Here is a 24,240-nt window from a genome sequence, read left to right as displayed (position 1 = left end):
CTTCTCATTGTATTAGTGTGTAGATCAACTGTCCTTGTAACTGCCTCTAAGAATGGATCCTGATTATCATCCCAATCCACTAGACCCAATTCTGTTCCATCCACTGTATCATAATCTTCTCTTAGCATATTTTCATCATCTTCCAGTTGATCAAGAATATCAAGGCCTCTCCATCTGATTGCCCTCATCATGCCCATTGAAAATCTTGAGAAAGCTAGCTTCTTTATGTGAAAGTGATCCTGTGCATTGGCCCAAAAATCTTTTATAGTAGGAATATGTTTGAATGTGTTTTTGTGAGATGTTTTGATAAGACCATTAGGATCGAATCCTTGTCTTGCTCTATACCATCCTAGATGATACCATTCTAATTCTTTCTCCGTAGCTGCAAAGGAAACAAGATTAGGGCAAGTATCATTGCCTATTCCAAATGAGAAGGTAATCCCTGTCTCACCTTTAAGTTTCATCATTTTGTCATAATGCTCAAGTTGCCTAGCCAACTCCATCAAAACTACCTTGTCGAGTGGGTACCTTGGAAGTCTCTTGGGACAAATTGTACTTCCTACCACTCTGATATATGTAAATTGTTGAAATTGGATGAACCAACTCCCGTACTTCTTAGCTTTTGCTTCTGCTTCTGTTGAGAGCCTCTTAGCAAGTGCCCCTTGTAATATCCTTACCATCTTCATGGCAAAGGTGTCATTAAACATCTTATAATCTTTGGTGTTGTGCAAATGAAGCTGTGGATAGCACTCATGCACCAAATATTGCCCCAGCCCATTGCCAATCACTCCTAAGGCCTTAAGTCCAGGATTTTCATATAGTCTCGCAATCAGATAGAAAAGATAGGACCCCATGTAGAATTGCTTTTGGTTTTGCACTCTCCTAAGTTGCAACTCTAAATTTTCACTTATGACTCTAGCCCAATTAAATTTTCTCTTTCTATTTTCAATTTCATCAATAAAATAATACATCCAGTTCTTGAATTGCATACCTTGAGTGACGCCCATGATTCGGCTGAGAAACACAGTGAGATCACCATATTCTGATTTGAAATCGGACCTAGTGACCTTTGATGACCTGGTAACTCCCTTCTTGCCTGCATATAACCAATTCTGCTTTAGGTGAATGAAATAAGCCTCCTGATTATCTTGAAATAACTTGTCCGTCTGATCCATCATTACCACTATCATGATTTTATACTGGGGAATATTAAATACTTCTTTGACCACTTGTCTACTAATGTTAGCCAACACTCTCTTCCCTTCATAAAAAATGGACTTCATAACAATATTAAACTGGAATGCACACTCCATTACCAATCCGAACAAGGCAAGGTAGAAGGGAAAGCCACTACATGTACAGTTTCACTCTTGTAGATCTTCTTTGCCATGGGGGATTGTCCTTCCTTCAATCTGTCCTTCAATTGTACCATGTTCACTTTACAAATACTGGTATCACTTATTCATCTCACTTTTGAGAAGAAGGTGGTCTTAGACATCATGTCTTCCTTTTCTTTTTTGGTATTTTTTTCCCTTTGGGTTCTTACTTGCACTAACATCTACCATCCTAAATGCTTAATTCTACCCCTTCATTCTAAATGATATAGACTACACTTATCAATCTCCAACCTTCTTTCTATCGATGAAATTTAGCTCATTTCTACCTCTCCAAGTCTTATCTCTACACTTATCAATCTCCAACCTTAAACTTAGAGTTGGGACTTGTTGTGAGGTTTTCACACCATTGCCCTAAAAATTTTGAAGACCCCCTTTTTTTGGTTGCCTTAGCAAAATTTTTTTTTCTGAAGTTGTCCAAAAGTTTTTGATTTGAAAATTTTACACCTCAAGGCCCTCTGGGCCAGGAGGGATGTGTTTGGATTTATTTTTTTATGCGGTGTGAAACTTGATTTTCTGGAAGATGTATTTTTATCCTTAGGCCAAACAAATTTCAAAAACATCTTCCGATGGTTAGAACATTAATCAGTAGGATAAATTTGCAAATTTTTGGACTTAAATGGATTTTGAAATAATTGTATAAGCTTGAACATATTCAAGATGAATTTTAAATTTAGTCATTTCGGAAAATCTTAAAATGTTGGTGAAAAAGGAAACTATGTGATAGTGAAATTAAAATTGGAGAAATCGATTTTGAGCACCAAGAAAAGGATTTATTTGGTTAAAAAATTAAAATTACATTGTAAAATTGAAAGCAAATTAAATTGCAAAATTTCATTAAATTGGTTGAAATATTGCCTAGAAGATTTTTAAATATTAAAGGAAATTGGTAAATTAAAATTGAAAATTGAATTTAGTAAATTCAATTTTATTGATATTTTAATTGCTAAAACGTTTTTAAACGAAAATTTTGGCATCTGCTAGGCTTTCCTTGTTTTATTTTGCAATTTTAGATCAAAACTGGCAATTAAATGGAATAATTTCACTTTGAGCTAAGTAATTTTAGCATGGCATTTAAATTTGGGCTATTAATAAAGGACTAATTTAATTTTGTTCTCCTCCAAGGCAAGTTAGCCAGCTTGGAGGGACAAAGAAATTTTGGTATAAGAGGGCCCCCCCTCTTATTTCCTCATTCCATCTTCCTCCTCATGTGTTGAGTGGTTTTTCTCTAGAAGAGCAACTTGTAAATTTGGACAATTTCTTGGGCAAATTTTTCCTTGCTTGGTGGCTTTTTCTTCTTCTATCTTGGGTGAATTTCTACCCTAGGTCAGATTTTAGAGCAGATCTAAAATTTTCTTGCTTAGGCAATTTTTCTTGGGGTCTAATTTTCTTTCCAAAGGCTGGGATTTCAATTTCCAAAAATGATGGACTTCGCAACAATATCAAACTAGAATGCACATTCCATTACCATTTCGAACAAGGTAAGGTAGGAGGGAAAGCCAGTGCATGTACAATTTTGCTCTTGTAGATCTTCTTTGCCATGGGGGATTGTCCTTCCTTCAATCTGTCCTTCAATTGTACCATGTTCACTGTACCAATAATGATATCACTCATTCGTCTCACTTTCGAGAAGAAGGTGGTCTTAGGCATCATGTCTTCCTTGTATTTTTTGGTATTCATTTCCTTTGGGTTCTTACTTGCACTAACATCTACCATCCTAAACACTTATTTCTACCCCTTCGTTTTAAATGATATAGACTACACTTATCAATCTCCAACCTTCTTTCTATTAATGGAATTTAGCTTATTTCTGCCTCTCCAAGTCTTATCTCTACACTTATCAAATCTCCAACCTTCAACCTAGAGGTGGGACTTGTGAGAGTATGATGCAGGAGCATCTTGCATGGAAAAATTAAATTATTGAAAAAACAAAAAAACAAAAAAAAAAGGGGAAAAAAAATAAAATTGGAGAGAGAAAGTGACAAAAATAGAAAGAAAATAATAAAAAATAGAAAATTTGGAAAAAAGGAGAAAAGAGGAATTTCTATTTTCAAGGTGCATAGGTGGCATAAATAGAAAAATAATAAAATAGTTGTTATTCCATTAATTGAGGTGTGTAGGTGGCAACTTAGAAGTTTGTGGAAAGTTCTTTAAATCATGCATTTAATATTTGTTATGATTCATAAAGGAAATGTAATTTTCTAATTGGGCCACATGGTGGTGCTTAGTTGTATTTAGGTGAAAATTCTAGAAGGTTGTAGATATTCTAGAATGTTGTGTTTAAATCATGCATTGGGCGGTAAGTGCCTATTTAAGGAAGGCTTATGTTCATTTGTAATCAAGCTCTTCAAGTGTAAGCTCTTGTAGTGAAGCTCTTCTATTGTAATCTCTTGTAAGGAAGCTCTCAAGTTGTAGTGAACAAGCTCTTTGTTGTAAGCTCTTCTAGTTGGAAGCCCTTAGTGAGGAATCTCTCTTATATTGTAAGAGTTTGGAGTTTTTTTTCCATTTGGAGAATATTGTAATGAATTTCAAATATTAATGGATGCTTTATGAAGCATTTTGTCATCTCTCTATCTCCATATTGTTGTGATCTTGGTTATGAGTTGGTAAGGGTGGTGTGTACCTTCATCAGTGGTATCAGAGCATAACTTTGTCAGTGGTAGTAGAGTGTACCTTCATCAGTGGTATCAGAATAGTACTATATTAGTGGTATCAGAGCAGGAGTTTCTGAGCGTGCGGATAGATCGTCGAACATGAGGCAGTTTGCACCAGGACCTTGAGTCGGGTGAAGTTTGTCAAGAAATTTTTGATTGTGTAGACAGATCGCCGACTGTGAGGCAGTTTGCACAAGGTTCTTGTGTTGCACTAGATTTGTCTTCTAAAGACTTGATTATGGAGCAGAGAAAGAAGAAGATGACTTTTGTGATTGGATGGATTCTAAGGATTCCTCGACTTGAGAAAATTAGAGCAAGAAATCAAGAGGCATTGATAGTTGATTTGCAAAAGCAAGTGAATGAATTAGAAGCTGAGTTGCAGAAACGAAGAGTGTGTCACCAGAAAAGAGATGTTGATAATTATTTGGATGCAGAAAAGAAAGATGATCCAGTGGAAGAGCAAGCAGATGAAGAGGAAATCATTTGCGAACCTAAAGTTGAAGAAGATGAAAGAGAAGAAGAAGAGCATCAAGATGACAAGATTTACAAACCTGAAATAAATCAGGATGATTTGAAGATTGCAGCAATGGAGGAAAAATATAGTGCCTTAGTTGGAGATCAAGCAAGTGGAGTAATTACATGCATTGTGGACAACATGAAGGAGGCAAGCGAAGATGAATATGTCACAGAGGTAAATTTCTATGAATTATATGATGCTGAATTTGAGATGAGTTTGAAAGATATTGATGATGGTTTGCATAAGGATCTTGTTAATCTTGTGTGGTATGCAAAGAAAGATTGGTATGGTGTTGTTGGGTTTATTACAGATGTGATTAATTCAACAAGATTGGATGAGGATGAGAGTTATACTTGGACAAAGTTCATTGTGAAGGAGTATTTTCAACAGCAAACAGTTGTTCCAGCCAGGTGTTGGAAAAGAAGAAAGAAGGAAATATATCAGCACCAGACACTTGTTCCAGCTATGTGTTGGACGAAGAGAAAAAAAAGAATATCAACAGTGGCTACTTCATTTTGTGAATCCATGCTCACAAAATTTTCCCTACCATGGGAGTCGGATGCAGGAGCATCATGCATCAATAAAAAAAAATGTGGAAGATTTGCATGTTGGTTTTCTTGTCCCTATTGAGGTGGAAACCTTTAGTGAAGATGAAGATGGTTGTATATCTTTCTTTTGGCGTCAAAGTGTGGGACACACTTTTCTATCTACCAGGGGAATATGATGCAGGAGTATCTTGCATGGGAAAATTAAATTATTGAAAAAACAAAAAAACAAAAAAAAAAGGAAAAAAAAAAAAATTGTGGAAGAGAGAGAAAGTGACGAAAATAGAAAGAAAATAATAAAAAATAGAAAATTTGGAAAAAAGGAGAAAAGAGGAATTTCTATTTTCAATGTGCATAGGTGGTGTAAATAGAAAAATAATAAAAATAGTTGTTATTCCATTAATCGAAGTGTGTAGGTGGCAACTTAGAAGTTTGTGGAAAGTTCTTTAAATTATGCATTTAATATTTGTTATGATCCATAAAGGAAATGTAATTTTCTAATTGGGCCACATGGTGGTGCTTAGTTGTATTTAGGTGGAAATTCTAGAAGGTTGTAGATATTCTAGAATGTTGTGGATAAATCATGCTTTGGGTGGTAAGTGCCTATTTAAGGAAGGCTTATGTTCATTTGTAATCAAGCTCTTCAAGTGTAAGCTCTTGTAGTGAAGCTCTTCTATTGTAATCTCTTGTAAGGAAGCTCTCAAGTTGTAGTGAACAAGCTCTTTGTTGTAAGCTCTTCTAGTTGGAAGCCCTTAGTGAGGAATCTCTCTTATATTGTAAGAGTTTGGAGTTTTTTTTCCATTTGGAGAATATTGTAATGAATTTCAAATATTAATGGATGCTTAATGAAGCATTTTGTCATCTCTCTATCTCCATATTGTTGTGATCTTGGTTATGAGTTGGTAAGGGTGGTGTGTACCTTCATCAGGTTTTCACACCATCACCCCAAAAATTTTGGAGACCCCCTTTTTTCGGTTGCCTTAATAATTTTTTTTTTTTGAAATTGTCCAAAAGTTTTTGATTTGAAAATTTTGCACCTCAGACATCTTCGGGCCAGGAGGGATGTGGTTGGATTTTTTTTTTACGCGGTGTGAAACTTGATTTTCTGGAACATGTATTTTTATCCTTAGGCCAAAAAAATTTCAAAAATATCTTCCGATGGTTAGAATAATAATCAGTAGGATAAATTTGCAAATTTTTGGACTTAAATGGATTTTGAAATAATTGTATAAGCTTGAACATTTTCAAAATGAATTTTAAATTTAGTCATTTCGGAAAATCTTACATTTTTGGTGTAAAAGGAAATTATGTGATAGTGAAATTAAAATTGGAGAAATAGATTTTGAGCGCTAGGAAAAGGATTAATTTGGTTTATAATTAAAATTGCATTGTAAAATTGAAAGTGGATTAAATTGCAAAATCTCATTAAATTGGTTGAAATATTGCCTAGAAGTTTTTTAAATATTAAAGGAAATTGGTAGATTAAAATTGAAAATTGAATTTAGTAAGTTCAATTTTAATGAAATTTTAATTGCTAAAATGTTTTTAAATGAAAATTTTGGCATCTCCTAGGCTTTCGTTGTTAAGAATGTAACCTGCATAATTCTACAGGTCTGATAAGTACAGACTGTACCTACTTAGTATGGTTAATATATCCTATGAATGGCAAGTAATATATATTATGCATTCCCTATATGACCCGACGATTCCAAATAGACATTCTTGTTTTGTATCTAACTAAACTAATACTAAGTTTTGTTAATTTTAAATAGAATTATTGAAGTCGCCGATTTAGGGATAATAATGTTTGAATGCTAAATTAAGGGTCATGTCCCTTGAGGGACATACCCTCTAGAAGGATATATCTACGAGTTGTGAATGTAGTTTGGAGGACACACAATACACAACAGTCTAATCCTCCTAGCATTCTCCTTCCCACGAATACATAGCAGAGATATTTACAATCACTCAAGTTCAAGCATAGAGTACTGGATCTGCATTATACAAAGTGTTTGCTTTCTCTAACAATTCATAATATTCAGAATATTAAGATATCATTCTTAGCAATCAAAGTTTGATTCAAAGTTTGATTCAAAGTTTGATCCAAGGTCTGATTCAAAGTTTGATCCAAAGTTTGGTCCAAAATTTAAAGAATTTACAAAAACTTTACATTCCTTGTTTTATTTTGCAATTTTAGATCGAAACTAGCAAATAAATGGGCTAATTTCACTTTGAGCTAAGTAATTTTAGCATGGCATTTAAATTTAGGCTATTAATAAAGGACTAATCTAATTTTTTTCTCCTCCCGGGCAAGTCAGCCAGCTTGGAGGGACAAGAAAATTTTGGTATAAGAGGCCCCCCCCTTCTTATTTCCTCATTCCATCTTCCTCCTCATATGTTGAGTAATTTTTCTCTAGAAGAGCAACTTGCAAATTTGGACAATTTCTTGGGTAGATTTTTCCTTGCTTGGTGGCTTTTTCTTCTTCTATATTGGGTGAATTTTTGCCCTAGGTCAGATTTTCGAGTAGATCTAAAATTTTCTTGCTCAGGTGATTTTTCTTGGGGTCTGATTTTCTTTCCAAAGGCTAGGATTTCAATTTCTAAATTTGGGCGATTTTGTTGGTGAAGAGGCTATGCTATCCAAGGGTTTGATTTTTGGCAAATTTGGGCGATTTCAAGTTAAAATTCTGATTTTTGGTAGGGCATCATTGTTTGCAAGGAGGATTGAATTTTTGAGATCTAATCCAAATTTGAAGAGGGGCCACTTGTTGGTAAAGACAAAATTAAGGTAAAATTCTATTCATTTTTAGAGGTGAATATTGGTTTAAAGATGGATTCTACTCCTTGTTCTTGTTTGGTTCATTTTCCTTATATTCTTCTTGCATTCATCATCCACTATTTCATTATTCCATTGATAGGTTGAAGTTTAGAGACATAAGTGTAAATTTTATGATAGGACACTTGGCAAGGCAGAAATAAGTTAGACCATCTTAGGTTTGAAGTTGGGAGATATAAGTGTAGTCCATCCTAAGGTAACGAAGAGGTAGAAATAAGTGGTAGTTTGTTCCTGAACATTTCAAGAAATAAGTAACTTAGAACAAAAATCTTAGGATGGCCTATCCGCAAATCTACTTAAGGGTGAGCACTCAACAAGGGAAAAAACTCTCAAGCTGAACCTAAGCACTCTGACCATAAGTTACTCACGTGTGTGCAAATGATTTATTCCCCGCTCGATGAGAACTTGACTTTCTCAGATTTTTTGAACTTAGCTATTATAATATCCTTACTTCAAAAGCAACCTAGATAGAGCCCCGTTGCCAATCAGGCGTCTATAGCCCCAACAGAGTTATCGCTGTGGCACCACAATCATGGTTCTACCTTTAGTGATTATTTTTATAGCACCAGTAGAGATGATTGCACACCCTTGAACCAAATTTCATCTTTATTTTCACTTTCATAATGCTTTTTCTCTTTTCTCATGATATTTTCTCTCTTTTTTTTTTGCAATCTTTTGTTTGGTTTGCAGGCAATGAAGCTTGCAAAGGGTTTGGAAGACCACCGTGGCATTGAAGTAGGTGTAATATTTTTACTAAGTCCAATTTCACTTCAAAACATCAAGAACTCAGAGAAATTAAGTGTGAGTAGAATGTTGTAACCATGCCAGAGATGACTCAAGAACCACTATCGAATCTAACCCAAATTTAGTACAAGTCCTACCATAGACCAATGACTAAACACATCCTTTAATCTTTGAACCTTGCCAAATGTATTCGAGAAATGAACAAGATGGACTTCGTTTTGTCACCAAAAATGTAAAATCTACACACCTCGCCCATGAGTGATGACATGGACCCTCTTTCGTATTTCCAAAGGCCCAAAACCAAAATTGCTCCAACTAAGAGAAGAGTAAAAGATCTCAAGTCAAATGACCTGATGCAAATTTTATTCGAGCTCCCTCACAACACCTAAACTAAAGAACTGAAAAGAAAACTACTCTAAAGAACTGAAAAGAAAACTACTCTAAAAAACTAAAAGGGAAACTACTCTAAACCCTTGGGCCAAATGGTCCAAAACAAACTCTACTCTAAAGAACTGAAAGCAAACTAAACTACTAATTAAAAGTAAACCTAAACCACTCTCTTGAACCAAATGGTCCAAGACAAACCTACCCTAACTATGTACAAGACTCTAAAGGGACAACACTAACCAATCTAATATATACATTGGATCTATCATGGTTTCTCAAGATGTTCAAAAGTAACAAGGTTTGGGTGATAGTTGTCAATCTTGCAAACTCATCCTTATACTCTAAAAAAATTTGGTCACCTCAAAATCAAACTCTAGAAAATTAATATGCAAGAGCAACAATTGAGGCAACTCATAGGGTCCATGATTAATCCAAATACAAGTTGTTTCTCTAGAATTTCCATAATCAAAATAAAAACTTTCAAACCTTTCATCTTTAAGAGCAGGGAAAGAAACAACTTGGTGTGACTCAAATTCGAATGGAACTTGAAAATTCTCCACAGCCTTAGGAGGTCGAAGTAGGTGAACCATCCCAATAGCATCAAAACCGAACTCATTGGTGGTCCAAGCAGGATCAGTCTTGGAATCAAGTTCATGAAATATCCTCTTTGGGGGCTTGTCCCTCTGAATAGTGAACCATGAATCCTTGTGAATCTCCTCAAGTGTATCCTCAAAAATCAAGGATTCCTTGATATTTTCCTCATCAAACACCTCTCCAAGTTGCTCGAACACAATATTCAACTGTAGCATCAACCCAAACTGTTCTTTGTTTTCCTTCTCCATGGGAGCAACTCGATCACCACTTAACAATCCTTGCATATCCTCACCAATAGGAGCTTCATCATCTAGCATGTAATTTCCCTTTGAACTCTCTTCAAGAACATCTTACCATTCTTTATGTAGACTCTCACCAAACATAGCACCTTCAAGACTGATAGGAGAACCATCATACGTCTTTGTGAATTGTTCATCAACTTCCATTTCAAGTGGCAAATTTTCTGGAGGTCGAAGTTGATGGTGAATCATGCTACCTGCTACAACTTGATCACCTTGCAGTGCCTTGGGCAATGAATCCTTTTGTATTTCTTTTGCAGGATCTTCAAGCATCCCCCCAAAGAATGTGGTGGAGATAGCATCTTGTATTGGTTTATCAATATTTTCCTCATATTTGAACTCTTTTGTGATATCTTGTAATTCCTTGTTCAACTTTCCCACCTGATTATTTTCCTCCTTAAGGATATTTGAAACTTCTTGCAACCCATCCTCAAGAGTCACCTCTTGAATTATACATGAATGCTCATCAAAGATTTCCTCTTTGTCCACCTTTCGATGTTCCATTTGTAGTTCTTCGTGTGTCTTTACTTGTTGATTTTTTGCTTCAAGTCTACCATGTTGATCTTCTCATTTTAGAGCCCCTAGGATTTTCTTTTCTACTTGTTCTAAGGCCATTGTACACAAGGAGCAAGATAACTCCAGGTGGAATGCATTGTGAATTCTGCACCAATTGGGTAATAATAATTTCTCTATTGATATTTGGTTACCGGACTCCATTCCTTGCTGTACAGTTCTAGTCACAAAGTTCTTGAAGCTCTCAAACATGCCTTCACCCTCATCGGATGAAGCATCTGGATCTGAGTCAATCAAGATCTCGATGGAATCCTTTCCTTTGCTTACCGTTTCCTCTCTCTCTTGGATAAATTCAATTGTTTCCTCGATTTTCTTGTCAACAACTCCACCTTTTGATATAATGTGTGAAGGTTCATCCACTTGGTTATCTTGAACATTAGAATCAACTACATCATTTTGATATATCTCACCCTCTTCATTCTTTGGTGTCCAACTTCGAAGCTGAAAGAAATGTTTACCAACCCCTACTGATATTTCCTCATACCAGCCCAATTGAAACTTGACCAAGTCAATGGTGTCTTGGCAAGATGGGCAAGTAGACTCTGAATATATGAGGCTATGTGCGAGGCACCAATAATGTTTTCCACATATGTTTTTTGGTTCCCTATTGATATCTTCTTTGAAAGCAAGAAAATCTTCTTCCGAATGGACAAAGACCGCAGGCTCATGTATTTGTGAAAAAGAAAATTCTCCTCTTAACATCATGTCCACTCTTAAGAGAAACACCAAACAATCCATCTCCCCATGATCCGTAGTACCATGTATCCTACATTTCCTTGGTGCTGCAAGTTGAGACAAATTCAATGGAGATAACCTTTTGTTCAAATCAGACCAAATGGGATGAACGTCCACTCGCCTATCCATTGAGAAACCATTCTCTCTCTTTTTTTCTTTTTTTTTTCTAAATTTTTTGAATTTTTTGAATTTTAACAGAGATCTCTCATCTCAAATCTAGCTTTGAAAGCTCATTCCTCGTCAATCTCTACTCTGAATTTCCAAGTTAATCCAAGAATGAAAATCATTCGGCCCTCCTTCTAATGCCAGATAATGTTGATGGGGTGACGATAGAGGGTGAATGCCTCACCAATGCTCCAATTTTCTCAAGAATGAATTTAAGTTAGCCCTCCTTCTAGCGCCAAATAATGTTGATGCGAGTTTTGTATCACTTAGATAACATATTAGGATTTGACTATTCAATATGGGATATCAAACATGCAACTCCTCTCTTGAAAAGTTATTGCTCATGGGACATAAGTATAACTCCAATGTTCCTTACATCGTTGGATACTCGCTCATTTTTATCGATGTGATTTGTTGGTAATCACATAGGCGGACTTATGCTATTTATTCAAGGGTGACTTGGACTTTGGCGGAATGATGGTGATGGTGATGGGTTTGTGAAAGCTAAATGATGTTGATGGAAAGTGATGGTGGTGGAAGGTGAATGGATGTATTCTAATGCTTGACCTTCTCCTTTAATTTGCTTCTTTAAGCTTCGACTACCTAGTTACTCACTATTCTACTCCTACTCCTATGAATGGAAGGTTAGCAAATGGACGGGGATCGAACTTAATGAGAGCTGACCAGCGGCCTCACTTCCACAGATGCAATGATTCAAAGGAATAATAAACTAGCTTACCACGCAAAGCTTTCCAACCACCCGCTAGGATGCTAGTGGTCTAGTATTGATCCCTATCAAACATTTACTAATGCTACCATACAACTATCCACCTACTTTACTTTCACTTAAACAACTTGAAATGAAATTTACTTCAACAACTTAATAGAAATCTAACTATGTGGAAGTAGAAAACATGCAATAACACCAAATGTTCTTAATCAACATGCAAATTGCAACAATAAAAAAGAGAGCAATTTTGGTATTATCTTCGCAACAATTTCTCCAACCCCTTTACAAATGAGAGCAAATGGCCTTTTATAGGGGCCAGAAATACAACAGATGGTGGAAATCAAAACAAGATCAACGATCCAGATTGGATCCTCAAAACCCTAATTAGGGTTGCCACCCCATCGGCCAATGAGAAGCTGCCACCTCATCAATGGAACAATGAAAAAAGTGCAAAAAGTGGAAACCAATGAGAAGGCACCAAAATGGTGGCCAATCAGAAATAGACACTTGTCCTATTTTAGAAGAAAGGAAAAATTTGCCACTTGGGCTTACATCAGATGATCTTCTAATATAACTCTTCCATTTTCTTTCATTTTTTTAGCTAAGGCAATGAACTTAGCTAGCCTTTCATTAACTTCTTCCATAGAAGGACAAGGTGTGTGCTTCACCTTGAATTCTGCTAACTTTGCCACACTACTTGCTGCTTGTAGTATCCTTTCGTGATCCTTCTCATATTCTATCGCAAATCCAATAAAAACACTGAGAGAGGAAAGGGTGCCCAAATGCTTGTTCCTGATGGCAACCTTTCCCAACTCATCCAACCTCAATCCAAAATCTATCTCATTGATATCATCTTCCTTGATGTCTTCAAAATCAAGGGCTGCTCTATTGTCGCTCATCATGGTTGAAATAGAAGTGTTGACGCTTGGGCTGTGATGTGCAATTGCCTTTTGTATATCCTTTTATGGTACTGCCATTAGTATTGGTTATTCACCTCATTTTCGAGAAGAAGGGTATTTTGGGCATCATATCCTCTTTGTCTTTCTTAGTGTTTGTCCACTTGGGATTCTTACTTGTACTAACATTCTCCATGCTCGTTGCCTTGTTATGGGATGGTAGAGTGGTGGACCAGAAGGCAAGTAGAACCAAGGAAAGCAATCCTTAGACTAGAATGAAAGAAGGATGTCAACTTAAGGACCCCTTGCAACTCTAAATGATTTGAAGTTACCTCTACCAATAGCCAAGGGGGATTGTCCTTCCTTTAGTCTGTCCTTCATCCGTATCATGTCCACTGTACCGATATTGGTGTCGGTTATTCTCTTCATTTTTTAGAAGAAGGGCATTTTGGGCATCATATCCTCTTTGTCTTTCTTAGTGTTTGCTCGCTTGGGATTCTTACTTGCACTACCATCCTCCATGCTCGTCACCCTATTACGGGGTGGTAGAGTGGTGGACCAGAAGACAAGAAAAACCAAGAGGAGCAATCATTAGACTAGAACGAAAGAAGGATGTTAGCTTAAGGACCCCTTGCAACTCTACATGATGAAAATTCACCTTAACCAATAATTTTACAATGACTTTTCGGAATTAGCACTTGACCTTAAGGACTTCAAATCCCTTGCAAATCAGAAATTTATCATGCAATTCACCTCCAAATAAAATTGCCCAACCTAGGGCCAAAATCGCAGCCTCTTGAAAAAATCAGAATTTTATCTCCCACAAATTTTGGCTCCCACAAATTTAGCCCTCTATAAAATTCGGCTCCCACAAATTTAGCCCTCTACAAAATTCAGCTCCCAAAATTTTTGGCTCCCACAAATTTTGGAAAGCATGAAGAGTGCAGATCTACTCTTGCAAAATCACCAACACCTTGAGAAGGAGAAGTGAGAAGTGAGGAAGAAATGGGAGAGAGGCCTCCTCTTATACCCAACTTTCTTCTTGGACCCTGGGAGAAAGTAAAACAAATAATTAATGCAAAATTATAGCCCACAATTAAATACTTAACCAAAATTAATTTTGCCATGATGAAAACTGCCTTTTAAAATTGCCAATTTGTTCTAAATTGCAAAAAGAAATTAAATAATGCCTTGGGGGTGTTAAATGCTTCCATTTAATGAGGATATAGTAATTAATACGTCATTAAAATTGTATTTTGGCTAACCAAAAGCCATTTTTCAATATTAAATTATCAATTTCATTAAAGGCAGAAAGTTTTCAAGGAAATTTTAATTTATTAAAGCCAATTTTTTGCAATTTCTCTCCAAATCGGTTTAGCTAAGTAATTTTAGCTTTTTAACACAAATAAAATTATTTCTCTAGAACCTAAAATCGATTTTGCAATTTTATTTCACCATCACAAAAATTAATCCTTTTCACCAAAAATAATCAAGATTTTCTAGAAGACCAAATTTAACAAAATTTTCATTTTCAAAAATTATCCAAATTTATACAATTATATCCAAATTTGCAAAAAAAAAGTCTAAGTACAAAATTTACAATTTTATCCTGCCAAGTGTTGCTCTTTTAAAATTGTTCAGCCTAAGGATGAAATTGGTGGCTCTGGAAAATCAAGTGGAAGAAGGTGAAAATAAATTTAACCCTCTCGCCACTAGCCTTGAAGGTGTCCAAGGTGTGAAATCTTCAAATTTGAAATCTTTGGACCAAAAATTGTTAAGGCAATCGAAAAAAAGGGGGTCCCCAAAAATTTTGGGGCGATGGTGTGAAAACCTCACAACATAGTCCCAACCCTAGGTTGAAGGTTGGAAATTGATAAGTGTAGAGGTAGGACTTGGCGAAGCAGAAATAAGCTAGATTCCATCAATAGAAAGAAGGTTGGAGATTGATTAGTGTAGTCCATATCATTTAGAAAGAAGGGGCAGAAATAAGTGTTTAGGATGGTAAATGTTAGTGCAAGCAAGAACCCAAAGGGAATGAATACCAAAAAAAAAAAAACATGATACTTAAGACCACCTTCTTCTCGAAAGTGGGGCGAATAAGTGATAACAATATCGGTATAGTGAACATGATATAGTTAAAGAACACATTGAAGGAAGGACAATCCCCCATGGCAGAGAAGATCTATAGGAGTAGAATTGTATATGCAACAACTTTCCCTCCTACCTTGCCTTGTCTGGAATTGGTAATGGAGTGTGCATCCCGATTTGATATTGTTACTAAAGTCCATTTTTGATGAAGGGAAGAGAGTGTTGGCTAACATCGGCGAACAAGTGGTCAAAGAAGCATTTAATATTCTCTAGTATAAAAACATGATAGTGGTAGTGATGGATCAGGCGGCTAAGTTATTTTAGGATAATCAGGACGCTTACTTCATTCATCTAAAGTAGAACTAGTTACATGAAGGCAAAAAGGGAGTCACCAAGTCGTCAAGGTTCACCAAATCAGATTTCAAATTAGAATACGACGATCTCATTGTGCTTCTTAGCCGGATCATGGGCGTAGCTCAAGGTATGCTATTTGAAAACTAGATGTACTTCTTTATTAATGAAATTGAAAATGGAAAGAGAAGGTTTGATTGGGCTAGGATTATAAGCGAGAATTTAGAGTTGCAACTTAGGACAGTGCAAAATCAAAAGCAATTCTATATGGGGTCCTATCTCTTTTATTTGATTTAGAGGCGGTGAAAATTGAAAAGTGAATCTCAAGGAAGAGAGAATTTCAAGGAAGAGCAAATTTGGAGGAAGTGATTTGAAAATATCCGAGGTTAGAGACCAAAGGAATAATTGAAGTGGACAAGAGGAGAATGTCAATGAGATAGAATTCGGATCAAAATTGGATGAGTTGGGGAAGGTTGCCATCAAGAAGAAACATTTGGGCACTCTTGCCTACCTCAATGCCTTTATTGGATATGCAAAGGAATATGAGAAGGATTATAAGAAAATACTGCAAGCAGCAAGCAACATGATAAATTCAGTTGAGTTCAAGATGAAACATACACCTTGCCCTCCCATGAAGAAAGTCAACGACAAGCTAGCCAAGTTCATTGCTTTGGCTAAAAAGATGAAAGAAAGGGGTAGAACTATATTAGAAGACCATTTGATGTAAGCCCAAGTGGCAAATTCTCCTTCTTGGTTAGGATAGGAGTCTAATTCTGATTGGCTGCCATTTTGGTGCCTTCTCATTGGTTACCACTTTTCTTTTCTTTTCATTGGTTCAGTGATGAGGTGGCATCTTCTCATTGGCCAATGGGGTGGCAACCCTAATTAGGGTTTCTAGGATCCAATCTAAATCGTTTGTTTTGCCTCCTAATCTCTACCATTGGTTGTAATTTTGGCCTCTATATAAGGCTATTTGCTCTCATTTGTAAAGGGTTGAAAAACAAATTTGTTTAAGATAATACCAAAATTGCCTCTCTTTATCATTGTTGTGACTTGCATGGTGATTAAGAACACTTGGTGTTATTGCATGGTTTCTACTTCCAATAGTTAGAATTAGATTTCCTTTGAAGTTGCTAAAGTAGATTTTATTTCAAGAAGGTTTTAAGTAAGAGTAGATGGATAGTTGCATGGTGATATTAGTGGATGTTTGATAGGGATCTATAACTAGGCCACTAGCATCCTAGTGGCTTGTTGGGAAGCCTTGCGTAGTAAACTAGTCTTTTCCCTTGAATCATTGCATCTATGAAAGTAGAGCCGCTAGTTAGCTTTCATTAAATTTGATTCCCATCCATTTGCTAATCTTTCCATTCATAAGAGGAGTAGAGGAGTGAGTAGTTTAGTATTTGGAGTTTTAAAGAAGTTAGGAGAAGCATAATTGGTAGAAACACCCCCATCATCACCACCATCAACGTTATTTGGCAATCGTATATTTTACAAACCCATCATCATCACCATCATGTCCAAAATCCAAGTCATCCTTGAATGAACAACATAAGGCTGCCTACATGATTACCAGCAAATCACATTGATATAACTGAGTTAGTATCCAAAGGTATAAGGAACATTGGATTTTTTCTCATGTTTTCATGAGTATTAAATTTTCAAGAGTGGAATTGAGTGTTTGATATCCCATATCAAGTGTTCAATTGCCATATGTTATGTAGTGGTACAAAACTGACATCAATAGGACTTCCATTTATTTTTGCCTTTTCGTTACCTTAGGATGGAGTACACTTATATTTTTCAACTTCAATCCTACAGTGGTCTAGCTTATTTCTGCCTTTCCAAGTGTCCCATCATGAAATCTACACTTATATCTCCCAACTTCAGCCTAGCAATGGAATGATGAAGTGGTGGATGATGAGTGCAAGAAGAAAATAAGGGAAACGAACCAAGCAAGAACAAGGAATAGAATCCACCTTTGAAAAAAATCTTCACTTCTAAAAAATGAATAGAATTTTACCTTAAATCTGCCTTTACCAATAACCAGACCCTCTTCAAATTCAGATCAAATCTTAAAATTTCAATCCTCCTTGCAAATAATGATGCCCTAGCGAAAATTAGAATTTTGACTTTCTTGAAATTGCCCACACTTGCCAAAAATCAGACCTTGAATCATATAGCCTTTTCACCAAACAAAATTGCCTAAATTTGGAAGGAGAAATCGCAACCAAAGATGGAAAAACTAGACCCAACAAAAATCGCCCAAGCTGAAAAAAAATCAAATCTGCTCCAAAATTGCCCTAGGGCAGAAATTCACCCAAACAAGGAGAATAAAATGTTGCCAAGAAAAGGAAAATTCTGCCTCTCCAAAAAATTGCCCATGTCTGAAATTCACCTCTCGAAGAAAATCGCACATCCAAGGAGGCAAAAAATAATGAGAAAATAAGAGGAGGGGAAGCCCCTATTATACCACACTTTTACCTTTCCAAGTGAGTCGACCTGAATGAACAAAATTAAATTAGCTCCTTAATTAATGGCCTAGATTTAAATGCAACATTAAAAAAATTTAGCCCATAGTGAAATTGGCTCATTTAATTGTTAGTTTTGATCAAAAATTGCAAAATAGAAACAAGGTAAGCCTAGGAGATGTCAAAATTTTCATTTAATAACGTTTTGGCAATTAAAATATCATTAAAAGCGAATTTAACAAGTCAAAATCAATTTTCAATTCCAAATTACCAACTTCCTTTAATATTTCTAAAATCTTCTAGGCTTAATTTCAACCAATTTAATGAGATTTTGCAATTTAGTCCACTTTCAATTTTGCAATGCAATTATAATTATTTATTTTTAACAAAATAAATCATTTTCCTAGCAGTCAAAATTCAAACTCCAATTTCAATTTCACTATCAAAAATTTCTTTTTCACCGAAAAAATTAAAGATTTTCCAAAATGACTAAATCTAACAAATTCATTTTTTGAAAATGCTCAGGTTTATACAATTATATCTAGGTTGCACGAGTACGTCCCCTTGAACCGGTTCCAAGTTCGGGTCCGATTCGAACTTGGTTCGACTAGGGTCCTTTTTTACAGGCTTGGTTCGATCTGGTTTAAACTAGGGTTCGAACCCAGACAAATCACGTCCAAAAATTCGAACAAAGGTCAAACCCGTAGCTACGGACATGATTTTGATTGTTCTATTTGCAATTTTACATAATTTTTTGGCGTCCATGTAACCTAAAAAGGTGTTAGTAATTAGTTTTGTGCTCTCTCATCGTCATTTGATGTTTCTAAATAGGTTATTTTTCCTTGAAGGAGAGCACATAAGTTTTTGAACAAGCATCCGATTGTGCAAGGAGGAGTTTGAAGATTGATTTGTTAGTGTTCTTCAAGTGTTCGTGCATCATTCATACACATTTGCGAACTTGCAATGACTGGAAAATGACCAAAAGGTAAGATCTTATTCCATTTGCTATTGTTTTTGTTCTAGTTTTTCCATTTTTTCATTTCTCTTTCAATCTTCATATGTTTTTGAATCTTTTCCATTATTCCAAAATTTGTCATTTTCTTGCATATAGATTATGAACATGTATCTAATTTCTTGCCATAGAAAAAAGAATGTCATCTACCTCTTCATCAATAGGCAACACTGAACAAAGAATGGAACTCAACTCTGATTCTCCTCTATGGAAGTATGTAGACATTATAAAACCCGTTCCAAGAGGTGGTGCATTCCGTTGGAGATGTCGAGGATGTGGTGTAGAAAGAAATAGTTCTTATTATTGTGTGGTAGGTCATTTATGTGGTTATACTAGAAGAGGAGTCAAGAAATGCCCTCGCAAAAATGGTGTCCCTATACCAAATTAAACTGTGTTAAAATATATTGAAAAGCATGAGGCAACAAAAGAGAGAGGACATAGGGCAATAAAACTCAGTAGCAATAAAAGTAAAAGAGCAAAGGGAATGCATCCCACCTCAGATGTTATAGTACAAGATCACCCCTTCTTCAATACTGAATCTGTCCCCATTGTACACAAAAGAAAGGGGCCACTAGAAACTTCTTTTCAAAATAAGGCTTGGGAAATAGTTGACATTAAGGTGGGAAGATGCCTATATGCAAATGGGTTGTCTTTTAATGTTGTCCGCTTTTCATTTTGGAAGGACATGTTGAGGGTTGCCAATGAAGCTCCAAAAGGGTATTGTGGCCCCGAGTATGAGAAAGTGTGCACCACCTTGTTGGATGATGAGATCCAATAGGTTGAAAATCAATTGAAGCCCATAAGGGACTCATGGGTTGAGACAAGGGTGACAATTGTTTCAAATGGATGGAAGGATTCTAGGAACTATCCCTTGATCAATGTCCTTGCAGTGTCCCCTAAAGGAGCAATGTTTCTGAAAGCGGTGGATTGAGAGGGCAAAGTAAAAGATGGGCCATTTATTGTTGATATCCTAATTAAGGCCATTGAACAAGTGGGTGCAAGAAATGTTGTCCAAGTCATAACAGACAACATAGAATTGTAGAGCAGCAAGTTTGTTGGTTGAATCACAATATCAACATATCTTTTGGACACCTTGTGTAGTCCATTCACTCAATCTTATGCTACAAAAGATTGGGAACCAAATTGAGTGGATCAAAACAATGTATGAAGAGGCTGAGGACATACAAATGTTTGTCACAAACCACCACATGACTCAATCTCTTTTTAAGAACCACTCAAAACTAGAGCTATTGAAGGTAAATGGACTTGAACTCAAGTTAGTAATTTAATTTTTAATATTTGAAAATTTCTGATTTTTCATATTTTACTTGTGCAATTGCCAATGTGTATACTTTTGTATTTCTTAGTTTTCTAAAATATGTATCTAATAGTTGTTGTTTTTTTCTCTAATTTATATCACAGGTTGCTGAGACCCATTTTGCATCACATATAATCATCTTGAGACAACTTGTGCAAGTGAAACATGCACTTCAAGGTATGGTAATCAGCAACAATTGGGGTGTATGGAAGCAAAAGAACACTGAAAGGGAAAAAAAAATAAAGGATAAGCTATTGGGTGAGTCATGGTGGGAACATGTGGAATATCTCCTTAAGGTCACCGAGCCCATTATGAGCATGCTTAGGTACACTGACATGGATAGGCCTTGCCTTGGAGAGATCTATGATGGCATAGACTCAATGATTGAGAAGATCAGGCAAGTTATAAATGAGGAGCAAGATCTGCAAGAGACCTTTTTCAAACAAGTGCAAAAAATTATTGATGAAAGATGGAACAAAATGACCACTCCATTACATTTGCTTGCCTATGCCTTGATCCCCAAATACTATAGCTCACAATATTGTGATCTACTAGGAAGGTTGCCACAATATAGAGATATGGAAGTGTCTAATGGGTACCAGGCAGTATTTAGAAGAATATTTCCTGATGATGATATAAGAGATGTAATCATGGATGAGTTCATAGAGTTTGTCAATGCTAGAGGTCTAAGTAATGATGCTCTTTGTCATCGGTTCAAGAAGGATGCTCATGCTTGGTGGTACCTCCATGGCCAAAAATTCCAAACATTGCAACCCCTTGCAATCAAAGTTATATCACAAGTAAGTTTTTTTTAAAAACTTAGCTCACTTTATCTTCAAAAGAATTTTTTTATAAGAATGAACTAATTCTTTTTTAATTGCTTACCCTATGTTGTCTTTATAGGTTGCTAGTTCTTCTACATCAGAAAGAAATTGGAGCACCTATTCTTTCATCCACTCGGTGAAGCGCAATAGGTTGCAATCAAAAAAAGAAAAGAACTTGGTATTTGTGCATAACAACTTGCGCCTTCTTTTGAATAAGAGTCAAGAATAAAAAAAAAGGGGAGACAAAGAAGTGGGATGTAGATGCAGAGATTACAAACTTAGATGCTTCCACTACTGGGCTTACAATTGATGATTTTGATGACTTTAATGCCAATACTATTGTTGATTCTACTGTTGATCCCGTTGGCCTTGGTGCAAGTAATAGCAGAGTCGGAGAAGGAGGAGATGAAGAAGAAGATGAAGATTGAAGAACTTAGAACTAAAAATTCAAAATTTTAATAGATTTTCATTCCATTAGTTACTGTTAAACCTTGAACGTGAAACAATGATACTTGAACTTGATATTTTAAATGTTTTTAATCTTTCATCTTTGATGTTGAAGTTGATTGCACTATGTTACTATATGATGGTATGATCACCATGATATGTTATTGTTTATGCTATTTTAAAGTTTTTGTTCTTTAAATGTGTTTATGCTACATTCTAATTTTAACTCATGCTTGATAAAGATGTGTGTGTGTGTGTGTGTATATATATATATATATATATATATATTTTACATGTTTTTGTACTAACGAACCCAAACCTCTTTCCAAAATTTTGTCAAACCAGCGAACCGGTTCTCAAACCGCGAACTTGGAACCGAACCCAAACTGACAACTTAGAATTATATCAAATTTTCAAAATCCATCTAAGTCCAAAAATTTGCAATTTTATCCTGCCGAATATTGTTCTAACCATAAAAAAAGTTGTTTTTGAATTCTGTTTGGCCTAAGGATAAAATTACATGTTCCGAAAAATCAAATTTCGCACTAGGTAAAAAATAAACCAAATCAAATCTCTCTTGGCCTGAAGGCATCCGAGGTGTAAAATTTTCAAATCAAAAACCTCTGGACCACTCGAAAAAAATTGCTAAGGCAACTGAAAAAAATTCTCAAAAAAAATCTGCAAAAATTGCCAAGGCTTGCTTGAAAAAAGGGGTCCACAAAGTTTTGGGGCGATGGTGTGAAAACCTCACAAAAATCTCCTAAATCATGGGGGAGAGTATGCATGAGACGAGAAGCACCAGTAGAGTACTGCTTGGTATTCTTGGAACTTAGATGTTTTTCATCTATGTTGTCATCAATGCCAAAAGGGGAGATTGTTAGCATTAATGTTGATGATACTAAATTGGGAGAGTATCTTGAGCATTGGAGAGTATTGATAAGTTGCATTCATGACTATGTGATTGATGTCAACATAACATTGTTTCTATAAAGACTGGCTAAGTAGCAGACAAAGATCTTGATGGTACAGACAATAGTTTGATTGTCTGGTCATGCGCAATTATGAACATGTTCAACACAGTGTCCTGATGACGTGGTTAAGTGCACAAAGTCTTAAGTCAAAGACATACGAAAGTTCTACCTGATTTACAAATAGCAGTTCAGAGATAGAGTATTGGGAAAGCAGTTCTTGATGATTGTGGGTCATCTTACATCTGGGATGTAATGAAGAGATGCGCAATCATGTAGTGATAAAGGAAAGTCAAATGATGACATCAATGAGTGCGCAAGCCATAGTATCACACATGCAATATTTTGTATAGATTGTGAACCGACAGTGCTATTGTAATTGCTATTAATTAATTATCTTATTTTAATTAATTGGGAAAGCCTCAAGGCCGACTATAGGAATTATTATGAAGATACAGTATAAAGGAAATATGTTTTCCTTGATTGTATGTGTATGATGTGTATTGTGATCATTGTTGAAGTACGAATTGCGAAAAGGAGTAGAGTTCTTACTGAATGTGCGTAAGCGATCCAAGGGATTATTGGATGCAAGATTCGAGATTTGGTTACAAGATCTGAAGGAGCAGAGGTCCAGTTGACAGGACAAAGATAGAGAAACAAAGTACAATTCAGTTCTATTTTTTTGCAAGGAATAATATAGAGATCATTTGGATAGTGGGTTCATTGGTCTTGCCCTTGAAGTTGCTTGGGCAGTGGGTCCAACTGTCTTCCACAACTCCTAACAGAGTTGGCACAACTCCTAACAGGGTTGGAATCTCTTAATAGGGATTCAAAGACTCCTAACAGGGGCTCATATGTACTGAATGTTGTAACAGACTCCAAACAAGGTCTATCCTCTATCAGTACATCATCTTGTGGGTACCATCTCCAAAAAGGTTTTCCCTCTGATCAAGGGTTTCCCTAGTTAATATATTTGGAATCTCTTAATAGGGATTCAAAGACTCCTAACAGGGGCTCATATGTACTGAATGTTGTAACAGACTCCAAACAAGGTCTATCCTCTACACAACTCCTAATAGGGTTGGAATCTCTTAATAGGGATTCAAAGACTCCTAACAGGGGCTCGTATGTACTGAATGTTGTAACAGACTCCAAACAAGGTCTATCCTCTATCAGTACATCATCTTGTGGGTACCATCTCCAAAAAGGTTTTCCCTCTGATCAAGGGTTTCCCTAGTTAATATATTTGGTGTTATTGTGAATGAGTATCTTGTTGTGGTTTCAGTTTATATTACTCATATGGTTAAGATTGTTTAAGGTTGTTGATTGTAATATTAGTTGGATAATTGATTCCCCCCCCAACTCAATTATATCAATGGACTATATATTCTAACATTTTTAACTTCAAACTTTAAATTGCTAAGTATCCACACTACCATCTTTGTCTTATGCGAGTGCTTGATTGCAATTTTCCATTATACAAAATTGAATGGAAGCCAGACATTGCATCGCATGGAAACACTAACCTGTTGCAACCTGTTAATGCTATTGTAAGCCCCAAAAATGTGCTGCATAAAAAACAAATGAGAGGACAGATACTGAGTAAAACCTCACCAATGTACCAAACATAAGATATACGAATGTGCTGCATAGAAAACAAAATACATAAATAGAAATTTATTATAGCCTTCA

At 35.8% G+C, this 24,240-nt stretch overlaps 1 pseudogene across 1 annotated transcript in view; it reads right to left on the bottom strand.

Annotated features, from left to right (window-relative positions):
* The window catches only part of LOC149544722 (uncharacterized), a 56,372-nt pseudogene that overhangs the window by 20,108 nt on the left and 12,024 nt on the right, over positions 1 to 24,240 (bottom strand). The window contains exon 7 of the transcript XR_016355065.1: positions 24,075 to 24,116. The product of XR_016355065.1 is annotated as an uncharacterized LOC149544722 (transcript). The remainder of the gene's footprint in view (positions 1 to 24,074; positions 24,117 to 24,240) is intronic.

This window comes from Cupressus sempervirens, chromosome 8 (assembly GCF_028749045.1).
Source record: "Cupressus sempervirens isolate cs-2001-9-10 chromosome 8, ASM2874904v1, whole genome shotgun sequence".
Lineage (NCBI taxonomy): Eukaryota > Viridiplantae > Streptophyta > Pinopsida > Cupressales > Cupressaceae > Cupressus > Cupressus sempervirens.
The sequence above is the reverse complement of the archived record's forward strand: the minus strand, read 5'-3'. Positions and strand labels throughout refer to the sequence as shown.